General features: G+C 46.3%; 1 long non-coding RNA gene across 1 annotated transcript; it reads right to left on the bottom strand.

Moving 5' to 3' along the window:
• Window positions 1-201: 201 nt before the first annotated feature.
• LOC145530032 (uncharacterized) lies at window positions 202-1,556 on the bottom strand. The gene is made up of 2 exons (XR_014071569.1): window positions 1,473-1,556; window positions 202-328 (listed from the first exon to the last, which is right to left on the bottom strand). It is a non-coding gene; the product is annotated as an uncharacterized LOC145530032 (long non-coding RNA).
• Between the last annotated feature and the right edge of the window lie 14,873 nt (window positions 1,557-16,429).

Below are 16,429 nucleotides of genomic sequence, written 5' to 3'. Positions count from 1 at the left end.
TGTGAGAAAGCATGCGAGGCATCTGACACCCCATTACCTAGAACTGCGTGTTTTCATGACATTCGCCCAGCTGTACCTTTATATAGCCATAGGGCACGGATATTACGCAGGTTCAAAGAGATTAAGCTTTCTTCCCCACCCAGCTGCCGGGGCATGATGCCTGGCATATGGAAGATGGATAGAGTTACTCACTCTGAAGTGTGCTAGGAAATCTGTCTTGATTTTATTTTAGATTTTTAATAAGTAGCTCAGATCGTCGGCCATGCTTTGGGTTGGGATGGTAGGCATCTGAAAGACAAATCCCACGTGTGGCGCCAGCTGGGGTGATCTGGAAGCAGGGAGTCTTGTTTGTTTATCCACATTTAGCATCTCCAATCAGGTGGGGGGGTGTCCCTGCTCCCCTGCTCCCTTGAATTGGGACACATGTTTGATTCCCTGTGAGAGGCCTGTTTCTTTGTTGGGGAGTCACGGACAGGCCTGACTCCCCTGTGCTCCCTTGTGTGGGGTCTTGAGCACATGGTCACTTCCCCCTGGCTCTGGCTCCTTTCCTCTGGAGTTGCTCCACAAAGACTGGAACTCAAGTGAATCTTGCAGTTGGATGCACTGCCACTTGAAACATCTCTGGCAGCTCCTGGATTCCAGGAAGAGGCCTCCTCTCCCAGAGCTGCAGGGCTGAGTTGAAGGGGACGCTCATGGGCCTGGCCTCTAGGGGAGGAGGGTTCTGAGGGACGCGACGTTGCTCCAGGAAGGCAGCCAGGAGCCAGGCAGGAGGTGGCCATGGAGGGACTTGCAGCTTAGCTTGGGGTGTGTGGGATAGAGGAACACACAGCGGGAAGGGCCAGTTCCAGACTTTACTTTCAAGGGTAGCCACAGAGGTTGGGTAGCCCTCTCACTGGGGTCATTGACCGCAGAGGTCACACGGGTCCTGGTGGCTCCATAGTGCCCATTTCAGAGCATGAGCAAGACTGGCCCTGGGGGCAGTCAGGGATCCCAAGATGTGGGCACAGTGCGGCCTTTCTTTCCCAGCAATCTTGCCACTGTGGCTGGCAGGGAACCCAATAGAGTGGAGTTGAGAGGTGAGACAGATGGAATGGGGAGGGGGATATAGAGTAGAGGAGATGAAGATTGTGGGGGAAGTGGATGGAAGGGGAAGCTGGGGGAGGTGATGGGGTGGGATGGGGGTGGAAAAGATGGAATGGGGGAGGTAAGAGTGGGAAGCAGGGCAAGGTAGGGGCATTTCTAGCCCCAGGTGAGATAGCCCTGTCTAGGACAGGTCTGACAATCTCCATTTCCTTTCTGCCCTGATGTTCTGTGACTTAAGCAGCAACTAGGAAAGTTGATGCAAAACTCTCAGGACAGCACAGAAGGAAACCAAATTTCACATTCATTGACAGCTGAGGCCCAGGTGAGGCGGTGACAACATGGAGTGGAGGCTCTGGGCTGGGCCCCTTCTCTCCAGAAAGCCCACCTACCTTGGCCCATGTGCTCCTGCAGCACCCAGACCCGGTGGGTCTCAGGCACAGGCTCTGTGGGTGGCCCTGACACTTGGGGGTGCTTTTCACGGCACAAGAGCTGTCTGAGGCCATGGCCCAGCTTTGTGATGCTGCTCTGACCTCACGCCCTGCTGGAGGACAGGCCTCCTACCCCTCTGCACAAATGGGTGGGAAGGTGCCCCTCCTGCACTGACAGAAAACAGCTTGGCCTCCGGGATGGAAGAGAGCCCTTGGTGTCTTTCTCAAATTCATCCCCATTTGGGATGAAACTTCCGAGGTTTGGGAAAGCCATGCTACCTCTTGGATTACGGGGTTTTCCTGGTGGCTCAGATGGTAAAGAGTCTGCCTGCAATACAGGAGACCTAGGTTCAATTCCTGGGTTTGGGAGATTCCTTGGAGAAGGGAATGGCAACCCACTGCAGTATTCCTGCCTGGAGAATTCCCATGAACAGAGGAGCCTGGTGGGCTACATTTCAGGGGGTTGCATAGAGTCAGACACAACTGAGCAACTAACACTTTTCACTTCCTAGGTTTGGGAAAGCCATACTGCCTCTTGGATTACGACTGTCTCCTTTGCTGCATAAATTTCACTCCTTAGTTGGATTTGGAGGGTGTGGATCCTCTGAGGAATCTAGGGTGCTGACATCCTATCTGTCTGGATAACTTGTAGGACGGGCCCTGAGAGGTCTGTGCTGGGAGAGGAATGGGAGTTTGAGTACCTTCAAGAAGAGTGGAGGAGTGTCTCTCAAGCCCAGTTCAGGCTGTTGATGTTTCCAGGGTCATCAGGCCTAGGCATAGGGGAGCAAGTGGATGGCTGTGTTCGGGTTCTGATGGGGCTGAGTTTTGGCCTCTGAGTTGGGCCGAGCCCCTGGGATCCCAGCACTGACATGGGCTACAGTCACATCAGGGGGAAGCGTGGCTCAGAGAAGCACCTGGTAATGCAAGCACTCCTGGCCTGTCTCCAGTGAACGTGTTGGGAAATCTGTGTCAGTGTAGCTGGGCCTGGGTGAGGTGGCCGTGGTTATGTGACCGCAGCTTTGAGAGCACTATCTGGGGCTGTGTACTTTTGGCCTTTTGCCCTCTTACCAGAATCTGCAGCACCGAATACACCCACTGCCTTTAGTTGTCCAACAGCCCCTACCACCCTGCCCTGGGGACAGTGCATCTGGGAGCCTCTTGTGATCTCTCACTTACGGTTAGTTTTATGTGTTAATTTAACTGGGCCAGGGTGCCCATATGCTTTGTCAAACATGATCCTGGGTGTCTATGGGAGGGTATTTCTGGATAAGATTAGCACTTGAATCTGTAGACTGAATAAAGCAGATTACGTCTCCAAATATGGTGGGCCTCGTCCAATCAGTTGAAGACCTGAATAGAACAGAAAGGCAAAGTAACAGAGAATTTTTTCATCCTGATTATTGGGCTGGGGCATCAGTCTTTCACTGCCTTTGGACGCAGGCTGAAATATTGGCTCTTCTTGGGTCTCAAGTCTTCCAGCCTTCAGACTGGAACTTCCACCATCACTTTTCCTGGGATTCAAACCAGAACTACAGCACCAGCTCTCCTGGGTTTCTAGCTAGCTGTCTGCAGATCTTGGGTCTTGTCAGCCTCTATGATCATAGGAACCAATTCCTTATAATAAACTCTTTCTGCGTGTGTGTCTACACCCTACAGGTTCCATTTCTCTGAAGATCCCTGGCTAATCCACTCAGTATTCTTCATCACTAAATTCATGGCCCTCGTGCCTGCTCCCTGCTGGGACTTGGGACAAAGATGCAAAGCTGCCTTCTATGCTCAGGTGTAAGGAAGGGACAGTGGACAGGCCTGGTCACCCCACAACAAGGCTTAGCTTTATGTGGGAGACCACTGCAGGCCCAGTCATGGCAGAAGCAATATTCAGCAGATACCTCTGCATGTCTAAGGGCTTACAAAATCTTATAAATCCTAGCAAAGACATTTTTGCTAAATGATGACCTAAAGTTAATCTGGATTTCTTGGGAGAAGCCTAAAATATGATAGCATGATAGAGGAGTTTAGATGTATTTTGGATAGAAAGCTGAGAGTCCTTTTACTCCTGCACAATTTGAGTCTCAGATGGTGTTAGCTACATTATTTCCTGAGTGCGGGAAGTGTGGGAAGGTAACAAGAAATTTTATTTTAAAGAAGTGCTACTCTACCACATGAGTTTGACTCAGGAAGCAAAATAAATAAATAAATAAAGTATTTTTAAACCTGAAAGTTGGGGTTGTGGGGCTGGCAGTTCCAGTAGCATTCACATTTAGAAAGAGTGCTTGGAAATCCTTTAAGGAGGAGCTGTATGAGAGGTTATAACACACACACACACACACACACATGCACATATGCATGCACATCTGCACATATACAGCCCACCTATACTATTTATGTATTGATGCTGCCTTTCTGAAAACAATTTGAAATTTGCTGGCATGTGGTGATGTGAGTCTAAGAACTTGTAGCAGGCCCTTCTACGAAAGCATGTTTATGACATTGCAGATGACAGAGTGAGAGATGGGAGACTTCTTTTTATTCTTTTTTTTTTAAGCTTATTTTTTAATTGGAGGATAATTGTTTTACAGTGTTATGTTGGTTTCTTCCTTACAATGAGAATCAGTCATAACTATATATATATATATATATATATATATATACACACACACACACACACACATATATCCCTCCCTCTTGGGCCTCCCTCCCATCCTCCCCACCCTCCACCCCATCCCACCCCTTAGGTTGTCACAGAGCACTGGGCTGGACTTCCTGTATTGCACAGCAGTTTCCCACTAGCTATCTATTTTACACAAGATAGTGTAGATATGCAAATGCTACTCTCTCAGTTCCCCCCACCCTCTCCTTCCCCCACTGTGTCCACAGTGTGTTCTGTCCACATCTGCCTCTCACTTCTGATGAAACCACTACCAACAGAGGGAAGTGAGCACAAGAACCAGCAGCACAAACGCAAAAGTCAAAGGGAGAGCTGAGGGCCGGCTCCATGTGCAGCCAGATCAGGATGGAAAGCTCGGGCATTTCCAGCTCAGACCTGTGGCTTTGCTGCGGTGAACAGAGCAGAGGGCCACCCCCATGCTCAGAGCGCCTTCTTGTCCTCCCTCAAGCATTTAGTCTATTCTCATTGACCCAGAGCTAAAATGCCTCCTTGCCTTAAATATCACAAGAGGGAGACATGACTTTGGCTTTGGTTGTGCCCTTCCGGCCGCCTCCTCCAGCCACTAGCAAAGCTCCCGTTTTGTGAGGCTGATGGTTCCAGATGAGTCTCACTAAATAGTTTATGAGAAATGGCTATTTTTCTGTGAACAGAAAAGGTCAGTTCCTGGAAAGCTGGGGCAGCTGTAATGTTAGCAGATGAAACAATCGCTCCAGGAAGCCACTGCCCTTGGGCTGGTCCTCACTTCACTGAAGCCACTGCCCAACCCCTGGGAGACATGGCTCAGGGCAGCAGCTTCTGATGAAAGAAGGTGACTTATCTCCAGGCCACATTCACTGCTTTCCACGTTCTGACATTTGAGAAGGAAATCCTAAACTGGAGAGGAGACCGGAGAGGAGCTTTTGATGCAGCGTGGTTTAAATTAGTTCTCAAAGTGGGTCCCTGGAAACTGGTTAGAAATACATGTTTTTGGACCCACCTACCTGCTGAGTGGGAACCTCAGGGGTGGGGCTGGGACCTTCTAAGTCCAGAACACCCCTGCTCCTCACACACCAACCCCTTTTCTGAGCAGGCCTGGCTCGCTCCCTATCACTACATTCTTTATTTCTTTGATAGGAAATTTCTTTGATCAAAATCTGTATTCGTTTTCCCTGGTAAATGCATTGATTCTCACCTATAAGCTCATTCACGTGAAGGCCAGCAGGACTGTCTTTCAGTTGCCAGTGTTACACCCTGCTAGGAGCAGATTATAGGCTCATATTTTGAGTATGAATGTGTATGTGACTTTTCTTAGCTTCTCATTCACAATTTGGAGGTAGACTCTGCTTCAAAGATCTGTGGCTAGGATGAGGGCAGGCAGCACCTGTAACTCACCTAACCTGTGTTCCTCCTATTAAAGACCTCTAATAAATGCTAGTGACCTTCCTTTACATCACACAGGCAAGGAAAAAAAAATGAGTGGGATAAAGGGCAGATGGCAGCTGGCTGGGTAGTAGGTCTTGCTCTGTCCCTGGGGAATTGCAGATGCAAACATTGGATTACTGAAAAATGCTAGACTTGCAAGTTCAGAGACTACAGTTTGGATCCTTAAGCCACCGTTTCCAAGGTTGCCCCTTGGGTGTCTCATGGAACCACTCTGACCTTCAATTAATTTCCTCATCTGTAAAACAGGGTAATAAGAAACTTTTCCCTTAAAAAAAAATTTCATACATAGAGAATAAACCCATGGACACCAAGGGGGAAGGGGAAATGGGATGAATTGGGAGACTGGGATTATACACACTATTATGTATAAAATAGTTAACTATTGAGAACTTACTGTATAATACAGGGAACTGTCTTCATTGCTCCGTGGTGACCTAATTGGAAAGGAAATCCAAAAAAGAGGGGATATATGTACACCTGGTCTTCCCTGGTGGCTCAAAATGGTTAAGAATCTGCGTGCAATGTAGGAGACCCGGGTTTGATCCCTGGGTTGGGAGGATCCCCTGGAAAAGGGAATGGAAACCCACTCCAGTACTCTTGTTTGGAGAATCCCATGGTCAGAAGAGTCTGGTAGGCTATAGTTGAGCAGGTCTCAAAGGGTTGGACACGACTACAGTAGAACAGTAGAAACAGTAGTTACAGTAGAAACAGTAGTTACAGTAGAAACTAACACAACATTGTAAAGCAAGGATATTCCAATAAAAATTAAAAACCATTTAAAAATCTCATACAGACTCACATTTCTAGGCCCCTTGCCTGGATTAGAGATGGGAGGAGGCTGGAATTTGTATTTTTAAATCGAGCACCCCAGTGGATTCTTCTGGCAAGTTTGGAAAATATTGACACCAGATGCTTGCTAAGGTCTGGCTCTACGCTATGATCTATACATTTAGATACATAATTCTTGAGAAAGAAGATGAGGTATGATAATGATTTTGAAATTATATGCCTTGTGTTTACTGAATATCATTCATAGTGATCCTTAATTTTCACGTGTAATCACTTGAGGGGCACAGTTTGTATTTTCCTTTGCAAATGAAAACGTCTCCCAGGGGCTGCTCCTCAGTGGCCTTGGCCATCATGACAGGTAAGAAAATCTTATGTCAAAGGCATGAGGTATGTTGTCATTAAAGGGAGGTTGATTCCAAAGCATGTGGTACAGAAGGAAACAGGATCAGGATTCCAGAAGTGGAAAGACCTATGGTGACTCAGATGGTAAAGAATCTTCATGCAATGTGGGAGACCCAGGTTTGATTCTCTGGAAAAGGGAATGGCAACCCACTCCAGTATTTTTGCCTGGAGAATCCCATGGACAGAGGAGCCTGGTAGACTACAGTCTATGGGCTTGCAAAGAGTTGGACAAGATTGAAACAACTTAGCATGCATGCACACATAGGCTGACATACAAGCTAGCCTTTGAAGGCCAAGGAAGGTTTGTATAAGGAGGACAGTGAAGAGGAAAAAGGACCCAAAAGTGATAAGAGGAAATTTCTATACTAAGAAAGAATTTGGATGAAAGCATGCTATGGGCTGATTGGGCTATAGAGGGACCATCGTTTTTGGAGGACAGGGCATGTGTCAGGGTTGTTGGGAAGACACAGCTCTTGGAGGGACACTGGGACCACACTTTGTGCCTTACTTAAATGATACAGCAGAGTTCTCAGAAGTTAGTGATTCGGGCTGTTGGAAGACAGGGCAGGTGTGTCAGGGAGAGCTCTGGTGGGGAGGGTGGCTCAATCTATCAGACTTGGTCTTGGTGAAGCAGTGGAAATACTGAGGGAATGTTGTTGGAGTGAACTTTCAGGAAAATAAAGGACAGATCTTAGCATCTGTGGAAACAGGAGTAGGAGGGACAGCTTCAGGAGTATCCCAGGGCTTCCCACAAGGAAGAGCCCAGAGGGTGACCTCAGGACCACAGGCTGATGGTGAGCTGGAGATGACATGGGAGCAGTGGGAACTTGTGTTGGGGTCAGGGTGGGCTGTGCCGGTGTGGGCTGAATGCAGACAATGGTAAAACTGGATTTGACTTACAAGAAGAAATCAGGGTTCATGATAGAGAATTCTAGAGTCTCTTTCATTGGGTCTGCACTTCAGTTTGGGGAGAGTCATCATAGTAACTGTGTCCCGAGAATCTGACGTATTTCTTGTTTATTTAGATTTTCTTCAATTTCTTTCAGTAATACTTCATCTTGCTTAGTTTTCTTTTCAAAATACTACGGGCATGTTTTAATTTGATAAAGTAAAATTTTAAAATAGTGTTTGAGAGAGGTAACTTGAGTGCTCAGTCACTCAGCTGTGTCTGACTCTACCCAGGGACGGTAGCCCTCCAGGCTCCTCTGTCCATGGGGATTCTCCAGGCAATTGGATGAGATTAATTTGCTGGAAAAGCTCAGCAGTCTCTGTAGAAGATACCCCACTATTTAGTTCTGATCATACGAAATACATCTTCCTCATGGGACCATCCCTTTGTTTAGCACATCCCAGATCATGCTGACCCCTTTGTTGGGGCCCCCCACGCCCAAGTGAACATGTTGCTGTGACAAGGCCCGGGAATGTGTGAAGTGACATGGACTGTTGGAAAGTTGTGAGGATTTAGGCCAGGCCACCTGGGGAGGTGACCTCTCAACAGGTCCTCTCAGGCACGGGGCACTCTGAGCAAGGGCACAGTTGGGGAGCCATGGAGTCCAGGCCCCGCCTGACTTTGGCTGTGCCAACAGAGCCAGCGTGGTGGCTTAGAGTCAGTGAGTAGGAAAGTGGTATGAAGAGGTGGAAGTTGTGGGCAGAGTCCCCAGTTGAGACCACAGGAGCAGGCTGGTGACATCAATCCCAGGCACTTCTTATAGATCCAGGCAGAGGAGCCCCAGCCTCCTGCAATGGATCAATGTTTCCCCCTGGGAACTGCTCAGCCATGTCAGATTCTGAATCTTATTCTGAATGGATTTTAGTGGGATGTGCTCTGACTCAGATGTTCACAATGTCTCTTGTTGAGTTGAAGCAGGGGCCATGGGGACCCTGCATTGGACTTCCTCATCTACCCAAGGGGTGAACACTGAGGATGTGGGGGTGCTCAGGGAGAGGCATCTGCATGTCTAACTGTCAAACTTTGGGCTCACTCTTAAAAATCATGCAGAACCCCTTAGGACTTTTGTTTGTGTGGGTGCATCTAACAGTATTTACTACATGAGCTATCAAAACTGAAACAGTCTTAAAACACAAGTTCATTTGCATGGACATGGTTTCCAGAGTGATGGGCTTGCTAACGCTTCACGTGGCCTCCAGAAGTGCCCACTGCTCACCTCTGCATACTCACTGGGGAATGAGAATGAAAGGGGAATATCACATACTATTATTATGAAAACAATCTTGACTTTATGTGGCCCTGAAGGAGATCCAACCAGTCCATCCTAAAGGAGATCAGTCCTGGGTGTTCATTGGAAGGACTGATGTTGAAGCTGAAACTCCAATACTTTGGCCACCTCATGTGAAGAGTTGACTCATTGGAAAAGACCCTGATGCTGGGAAGGATTGGGGGGAGGAGGAGGAGAAGGGGACTACAGAGGATGATATGGGTGGATGGCATCACCGACTCGATGGACATGAGTTTGGGTAAACTCCAGGAGTTGGTGATGGACAGGGAGGCCTGGCGTGCTGCGATTTATGGGGTTGCAAAGAGTCAGACGCGACTGAGCGACTGAACTGAACTGAGAGGGGCTTGGGGAACTCACAGGGGCTCTCAGGATGCACTTGAGCACTGCACTCAGGCCAGTGCTTCCTGTTTCTCAGGAGGTGTCTTGGGGGTTAGGATGAGAGCCTCTCCCGCTGCAGCCAGGGCGTAGCTCTGGCCAGCTCCTTGCACTCTGCAGAGCAGGGCCAGGGACTCCGCCCACTTGGGAGGTAGTGAAAGTGAGGGGCCCACCCTCCTCTTTGTTCAGGTTCTGAAATTGAGAAGGCACACAGCTGATGGGAACCTCACTGCCGTCTTCCTCCCGACAGAGGCTATGATAGGGACACGGTGTGGGGTGTCAGCCTGGGAGCCTCCAATGGGCCCTAGCCTTGGGCAGACCTGCTGGGCTCCTGCGGGTGGGGCCAGGCCTCCCTGTGCAGCAGGCAGGCCTCACCTGGATCGAGGCGGGATGCAGAGGGCCTGGCCTGCACGTGCCCCCGTGTTACATCCCCTCACCCTCAACTCCAGGGCCAAGTGCAGAGAAGACAGGATGTCTGTCTTGCCCCCTGTGTCCCTCACATCAACTGACAGCTAACCGAAGCCCAGGTGTCCTCTCAGGTACTGGATTCATCTTCTTCCCAGTGAAGGTCTGGGGTTTTAGTCTGGGGCTTTGGCCTGCCTGTGACGCGGTACAGCAAAGAGGTGCCTCTGTTTTGCTGATGGTGTGGTGGTCGTCCTTTCAGTGACAACAGCTTCTGCGGCCTGCCTATGCTCCAGTGTGGGGCATCCCCAGCTCATCACACTCAACCCTCTGTCCCTCGTCCCCTGGGGAATTTCTCACAATTCAAGTCCAACTGGAGGACCCTCTACATGTTGTCCAAGGGGGTATGTGTGTGTGGTCTCACAATTCTCACTTTACCATCTTGGTGTAGTTTCTGAGTTGAGTTTTTTTAAGTAAAATATATTTCCTAAAAAATAAAAAAAAAAATGTTTTTGGTTTTTTGGGCTCGAATATCACTGTGGACAGTGACTGCAGCCATGAAATGAAAAGATGCTTGCTCCTTGGAAGAAAAGCTATGACAACCTAGACAGTGTATTAAAAAGCAGAGACATCACTTTGCCGACTAAGGTCTGGATAGTCCAAGCTATGGTTTTTCCAGTAGTCATGTATGGATGTGAGAGTTGCACCAATAAAGCAAGCTGAGCACAGAAGAATCAATGTTTTTGAATTGTGGTGCTGGAAAAGACTCTTGAGTCCCTTGGACAGCAAAGAGATCAAACCAGTCCATCCTAAAGGAAATCAACACTGAGTATTCATTGGAAGGACTGAAGCTGAAGCTGAAGCTCCAATACTTTGGCCACCTGGTGGTAACAGGCAACTCTTTGGAAAAGATCCTGATGCTGGGAAAGATTCAGGACAGGAGGAGAAGGAGGCAACAGAGGATGAGATGGTTGGATGACATCACTGACTCAATGGACATGAGTTTGAGCAAACTCTAGGAGATCGTGAAGGATAGGGAAGCCTGGTTTGCTGTAGTCCATGAAGTTGCAAAGAGTTAGACATGACTTAGCGACTGAAAAACAACAGCAACAAAATTTCCTGGAAGAGTTGGGTCTCTCATTCTCACAGGCTGTGAATGGCCCTGATGAATGAGCTGGTCATTTCTCCCAAGAGCAGCTTTACCCAAAATATATGGGATGGTATAGGAGGAGAGCAGATGTATTCAGGGACCTGGGTTGGGGGACCTGCAGAAGGGCGTGGCATTCTGTTGGAAGTAAGAGCTGTCCCCTGGGCAGTTACAGCGGCAGGGGAGGGGGCTATGCTGGGTTACCCCCTACCCTTGAGCCTTTCCCTGCAGGTGAAATGACTTTGGTTCTCTTTTCTTATTGATCTTTAGTCCTTATGACTGAAATAGCCCAAGTTCTGGGATGGGAAGCCCAAGGCTCCCTAAGAGACTGGTCATTTCTCATCAGGACAATAAACCTGAAGACTTTCTTCCTGCTGAGACTCTGAATGGCCCCTCATGAGTACAGTCTGGCAGTGTGGCCCTTTTCTCATCACTGAGAATGCCTGCCTTTCAGGACATGGCTGTCTTAGTCACTATCAGGTTTTAAAAGATAAAATAAATTTCATGTTCCTTATAACCCCAGAAGCAGCAGTGATTCCCATGAAGGATAGATACATGAGCATCTTTGTCACTCCTTAAGCTCACATATCCTAATGATGGGTAGGATTGAGGGCGGGAGGAGAAGGGGACGACAGAGGATGAGATGGTTGGATGGCATCACTGACTCGATGGACATGGGTTTGGGTAGACTCCGGGAGTTGGTGATGGACAGAGAGGCCTGGCGTGCTGCAATTCATGGGGTCGCCAAGAGTCGGACACGACTGAGCGACTGAACTGAACTGAACTGAAGCTCACATATGCCATTGCCAGAGGAAGTCACTGTTTAGTATACAGCACTTGGGGGACACCTCAATTTGTATGTATTATGCACTTTTGCACAGATGGAAGCCATAAGTGGGTACTCTTTTGCTTTCAGTGTATGTATGTTTTACATCACATTATATTCTGGACACGATTCCGCATCAGCACATGTTGATTCACCTGGTTTTTTTTAAAGAGATCACAGTGTATTCCATAGTATGGATTGGGACTTATTTAACCAGTCTTCCCTGGAAGGATGTCTATCTACTTGTCTCCAGCAGAAATGTAATATATTTGACAATAAGATCACAAAACTGTATTGAAGCAAGGAAATGCCACCAGATGGTAACTCAGATCCATAGGAACAAATGCAGAAACTGAGATGAGAACTGGAAGGTTAACAACTCCATTACTGTATACATGCTCTCCTTTCTTCCTATAAAGACATTAAGCAATCAAATTTAAGAAATAGCAAAGGACCTGACAAAATGTTTCTCCAGGGGAGATATAAAAATGGCCAATAAACACATGAAAAGATGCTCAACATCACTAGCTAACAGGGAAATGCAAATCAAAATTACAATGAGCTATCACTTCACACCCAGGAGGATGACTGCCAACAAAAAGACAAACAATAGCAAATGTTGGTGAGGATAAACACCAAATAGAAGAGAAATGGAATCCTCATTCCCTGCTAGTGGAACTGGAAAACAGTCTGAGAGTTCTTCAAAGGGTTGAACATAGGTTAATATGTGACTAGTCAATTTCACTTCTGAGGCTACAAGCAAGAATAAAGAAGCACATGTCCACACAAAAATGGACATACCCATGCTGGTAACAGAATTATTCAGAATAGACAAAAATGGAAACTAATGGATGGATAAGTAAAATGTGGTACACACATACAATGGAGTTTTATTCAGAAATGAAAATTAATGAAACTCTAATACACATTACAGCATGGATGAGCCCTGAAAATATGGTAAGTGAAAGAAATTAGTCCAAAAAGCCCACATAGATAATTCAGTTTATATGAAATATCCAGTATCAGTTTAGTTCAGTTCAGTCGCTCAGTCGTGTCCGACTCTTTGCGACCCCATGAATTGCAGCACGCCAGGCCTCTCTGTCCATCACAAACTCCCGGAGTCTACCCAAACCCATGTCCATCGAGTCCGTGATGCTATCTAACCATCTCATCCTCTGTCGTCCCCTTCTCCTCCCGCCCCCAATGCTACCCAGCATTAGGGTCTTTTCCAATGAGTCAACCCTTCGCATGAGGTGGCCAAAGTATTGGAGTTTCAGCTTCAACATCAGACCTTCCAATGAACACCCAGGATTGATCTCTTTTAGGATAGATTGATTGGATCTCCTTTCAGGCCAAGGGACTGTCAAGAGTCTTCTCCAATACCACAGTTCAAAAGCATCAATTCTGCAGTGCTCAGCTTTCTTCACCATCCAACACTCACATCCATACATGACCACTGGAAAAACTATAGCCTTGACTAGACGGACTTTTGTTGGCAAAGTAATGTCTCTGCTTTTAAATATGCTATCTAGGTTGGCCATAACCTTCCTTCCAAGGAGTAAGCGTCTTTTAATTTCATGGCTGCAGTCACCATCAGCAGTGATTCTGGAGCCCAAAAAAATAAAGTCAGCCACTGTTTCCACTGTTTCCCCATCTATTTCCCATGAAGTGATGGGACCAGATGCCATGATCTTAGTTTTTTGAACGTTGAGCTTTAAGCCAACTTTTTCACTCTCCTCTTTCACTTTCATCAAGAGGCTCTTTAGTTCTTCTTCACTTTCTGCCATAAGGGTGGTGTCATCCGCATATCTGAGGTTATTGATATTTCTCCTGGCAATCTTGATTCCAGCTTGTGTTTCTTCCAGCCCAGCTTTTCGCATGATGTACCCTGCATATAAGTTAAATAAGCAGGGTGACAATATACAGCCTTGATGTACTCCTTTTCCTATTTGGAACCAGTCTGTTGTTCCATGTCCAGTTCTAACTGTTGCTTCCTGACCTGCATACAGGTTTCTCAAGAGACAGGTCAGATGGTCTGGTATTCCCATCTCTTTCAGAATTTTCCACAGTTTATTGTGATCCACACAGTCAAAGGCTTTGGCATAGTCAATAAAGCAGAAATAGATGTTTTTCTGGAACTCTTTTGCTTTTTTGATGATCCAGCGGATATTGGCAATTTGACCTCTGGTTCCTCTGCCTTTTCTAAAACCAGCTTGAACATCTGGAAGTTCATGGTTCACGTATTGCTGAAGCCTGGCTTGGAGAATTTTGAGCAATAGGCGACTCTAAAGAGTCAGAAAATAGAATAAATGGTTGTCTAGGGCTGGGATGGGAGAGTTTAGGGCAATATGGGCAATGACTGCTGATGGATGTGGGATTTCTTTTTGGGATAATGAAAAAGTTCTAAAAGTGATTGTGATTATGTTTACACAAGTCTGTGAATATACTAAAAACCATTGAACTGTTCAGTTAAAATGCAAGAATTATAAATATGCCCAATTAAAATGCATGATTTACAACAAGTTGGCTCAGTGGGTAAAGAGTCTTCCAGCAATACAAGAGACAAGGGTTCAATCCCTGAAAAATCCCATTGACAGAGGAGCCTGCCTGGCTACAGTTCATTGGGTCCCTAAGAGTCAGATCTGACTGAGCATTCACACTGGCTTGACTGGTTAGACGTATATAACTAATAATAATAAACTGATCTATCATTTATCTCTTTCTGCCTATCAGTCTTCTATCTATTCATCTCATGTCAACTTTGGCCTCATGACTGATTGGTGAAATTAGAACTGTTTGGATGGTTTATATTTAAGCATGTTAACCAATTTTCCTCTGCTATTTTCCCACTACTGTTTTATTTAGGGTGTGCTATTGATGTTAACACTACAGTTTAGTCCTTAGATTATTCCAGGATACTGAGCAGGGGTTTTTATGGAGCTAGGTGAGGAGAAAAACAGCTCTCAGCTGTAGATCCAGTGACAGATGAGACCCAGGTGTTCACTTCCTGGAAGAGGTGGGTGTGTTCCCTTGAGGTGGGGAGGGTTGCATTTTGAAGGAGGAGCGGATTGGGGCTGTCGTTTGGGGCGTGATTACTGTGAGAATGGCATGGAAGGATGTTGAGAAGACGCAGGAGGGCTCAGAGGATATGATGGCTCCACTCTCCCCTCCTAAATGGCCTTCCTGCATTGCAGTGACAGGAAAGCTCACATGCATGATTCTGAGACCTCTTTCAAGTTGGGCTTCTGTATTCCATTTAGGTTTAAAAGTCAGATGACTTGGCCTGAGATTTGCAAGGCAGAGGGCCAAGAGGGCTGCACTTCGGCGGCAACTATTATTTCTGCCAACAAACACGGCGGTGGAGACGTTGACCTGCTGGCAAAGGGATGAGCAGAGCAGAGCAAGGTCCAGTTTCTGGGGTTGCGAAGCCTGAGGAGCAGGACACAGGGCACCCATTCGATGGGTCACAGTGGGGTGGTGTGACCCTGGAGCTGGCAGCGGTCTTTCCAGTCAGACTTTCCTGATTCTAGTGGCTTTCTGATGGAGGCAGTTTCTTGGTTGTGGCGTTCTCCGTACTGGCAGTGTCAGGGTGGTGCTGGAGAGCCAGTGGGTTTCTGACGGAAGAGGCAGAAGCAGCCCCTTCCTGGCTGCTTTGGGACCTGTTCTCAAAAGCCTATCCTGATGTCTGTTTCTCTGGCCCTGCCTGGACTTCTGTGAGCCACTCAACAGTCCACAATGAATCTCTTTCTGTTCTAAACCAGCTAGAGAGGATTCTGGTTTTTGTAACTGAACCCTGACCGATACAGTGAATTACATCAATGGGTTTCTTAACACTGAACAATTTTGCATTACTGGAATGAACTCAACTTGGGTAGAGTGTGTTCTCCTTCTAAAACACTACTAAAGTTATATTTGCTAATTCTTTACCAAGATGTTGACATTGCTTTCTCATGTAAGGCTGGTCTATTTCTATTTCATATTAGTTAAGTCTTAGTGTCTTGCTGACCTTGAAAAAAAAACAATCTGGATGATTTCTTTCTTTGCTGTATTCTTGAATAAGTTGTCTTAGTAGTTATTTATTCCTTGAACATTTTGAAGATTTTCCAATAAAGCTATCTAGATGAGGCATTTTGGGATCAAAGTAGCTTTTATTTCTGCAAATTCTTCCATTGTTATTGATTTGTTAGATTTCCTATTTCTTTTTAGGTTGATTTGTCAAATATATATTTGTTGTTGTTGTTGTTCAGTTGCTAAGTTGTGTCCAACTTCTCGACCCCACGGAGCCTGCTAGGCTCCTCTGTTTACAGGATTTTCCAGGCAAGAATACTGGAGTGGGTTGCCATTTCCTTCTCCAAAATATATGTTTATTTATATAATATTCTATTTTATATTAAACTGAGCCATCTCATTAATATCATTTCTTGCTTAGTAATGTAAATATGAATGGCTAACAAGGTTTTCTCTGAATATTCTTTTGTATGTTTCTTTTTGTAACATACAGTTGGATTTTATTTATTAACCTATTCTGAACTTCTTTATATTTTAAGCAAATAAGATTATATCACATTTATGAACATATCAAATCAACCTGGTCTTTTAAACTGGTATCTACTGTTTATTTAAAAATATTTCTCTTGCTTTCTCTCTTTC

Source organism: Giraffa tippelskirchi, chromosome 1, assembly GCF_054371585.1.
Source record: "Giraffa tippelskirchi isolate mGirTip1 chromosome 1, T2T-mGirTip1v1.2.pri, whole genome shotgun sequence".
NCBI classification, from domain to species: Eukaryota; Metazoa; Chordata; class Mammalia; order Artiodactyla; family Giraffidae; genus Giraffa; species Giraffa tippelskirchi.
Note: the sequence above shows the minus strand (reverse complement) of the source record. Positions and strands in the feature narration are given on the sequence as shown.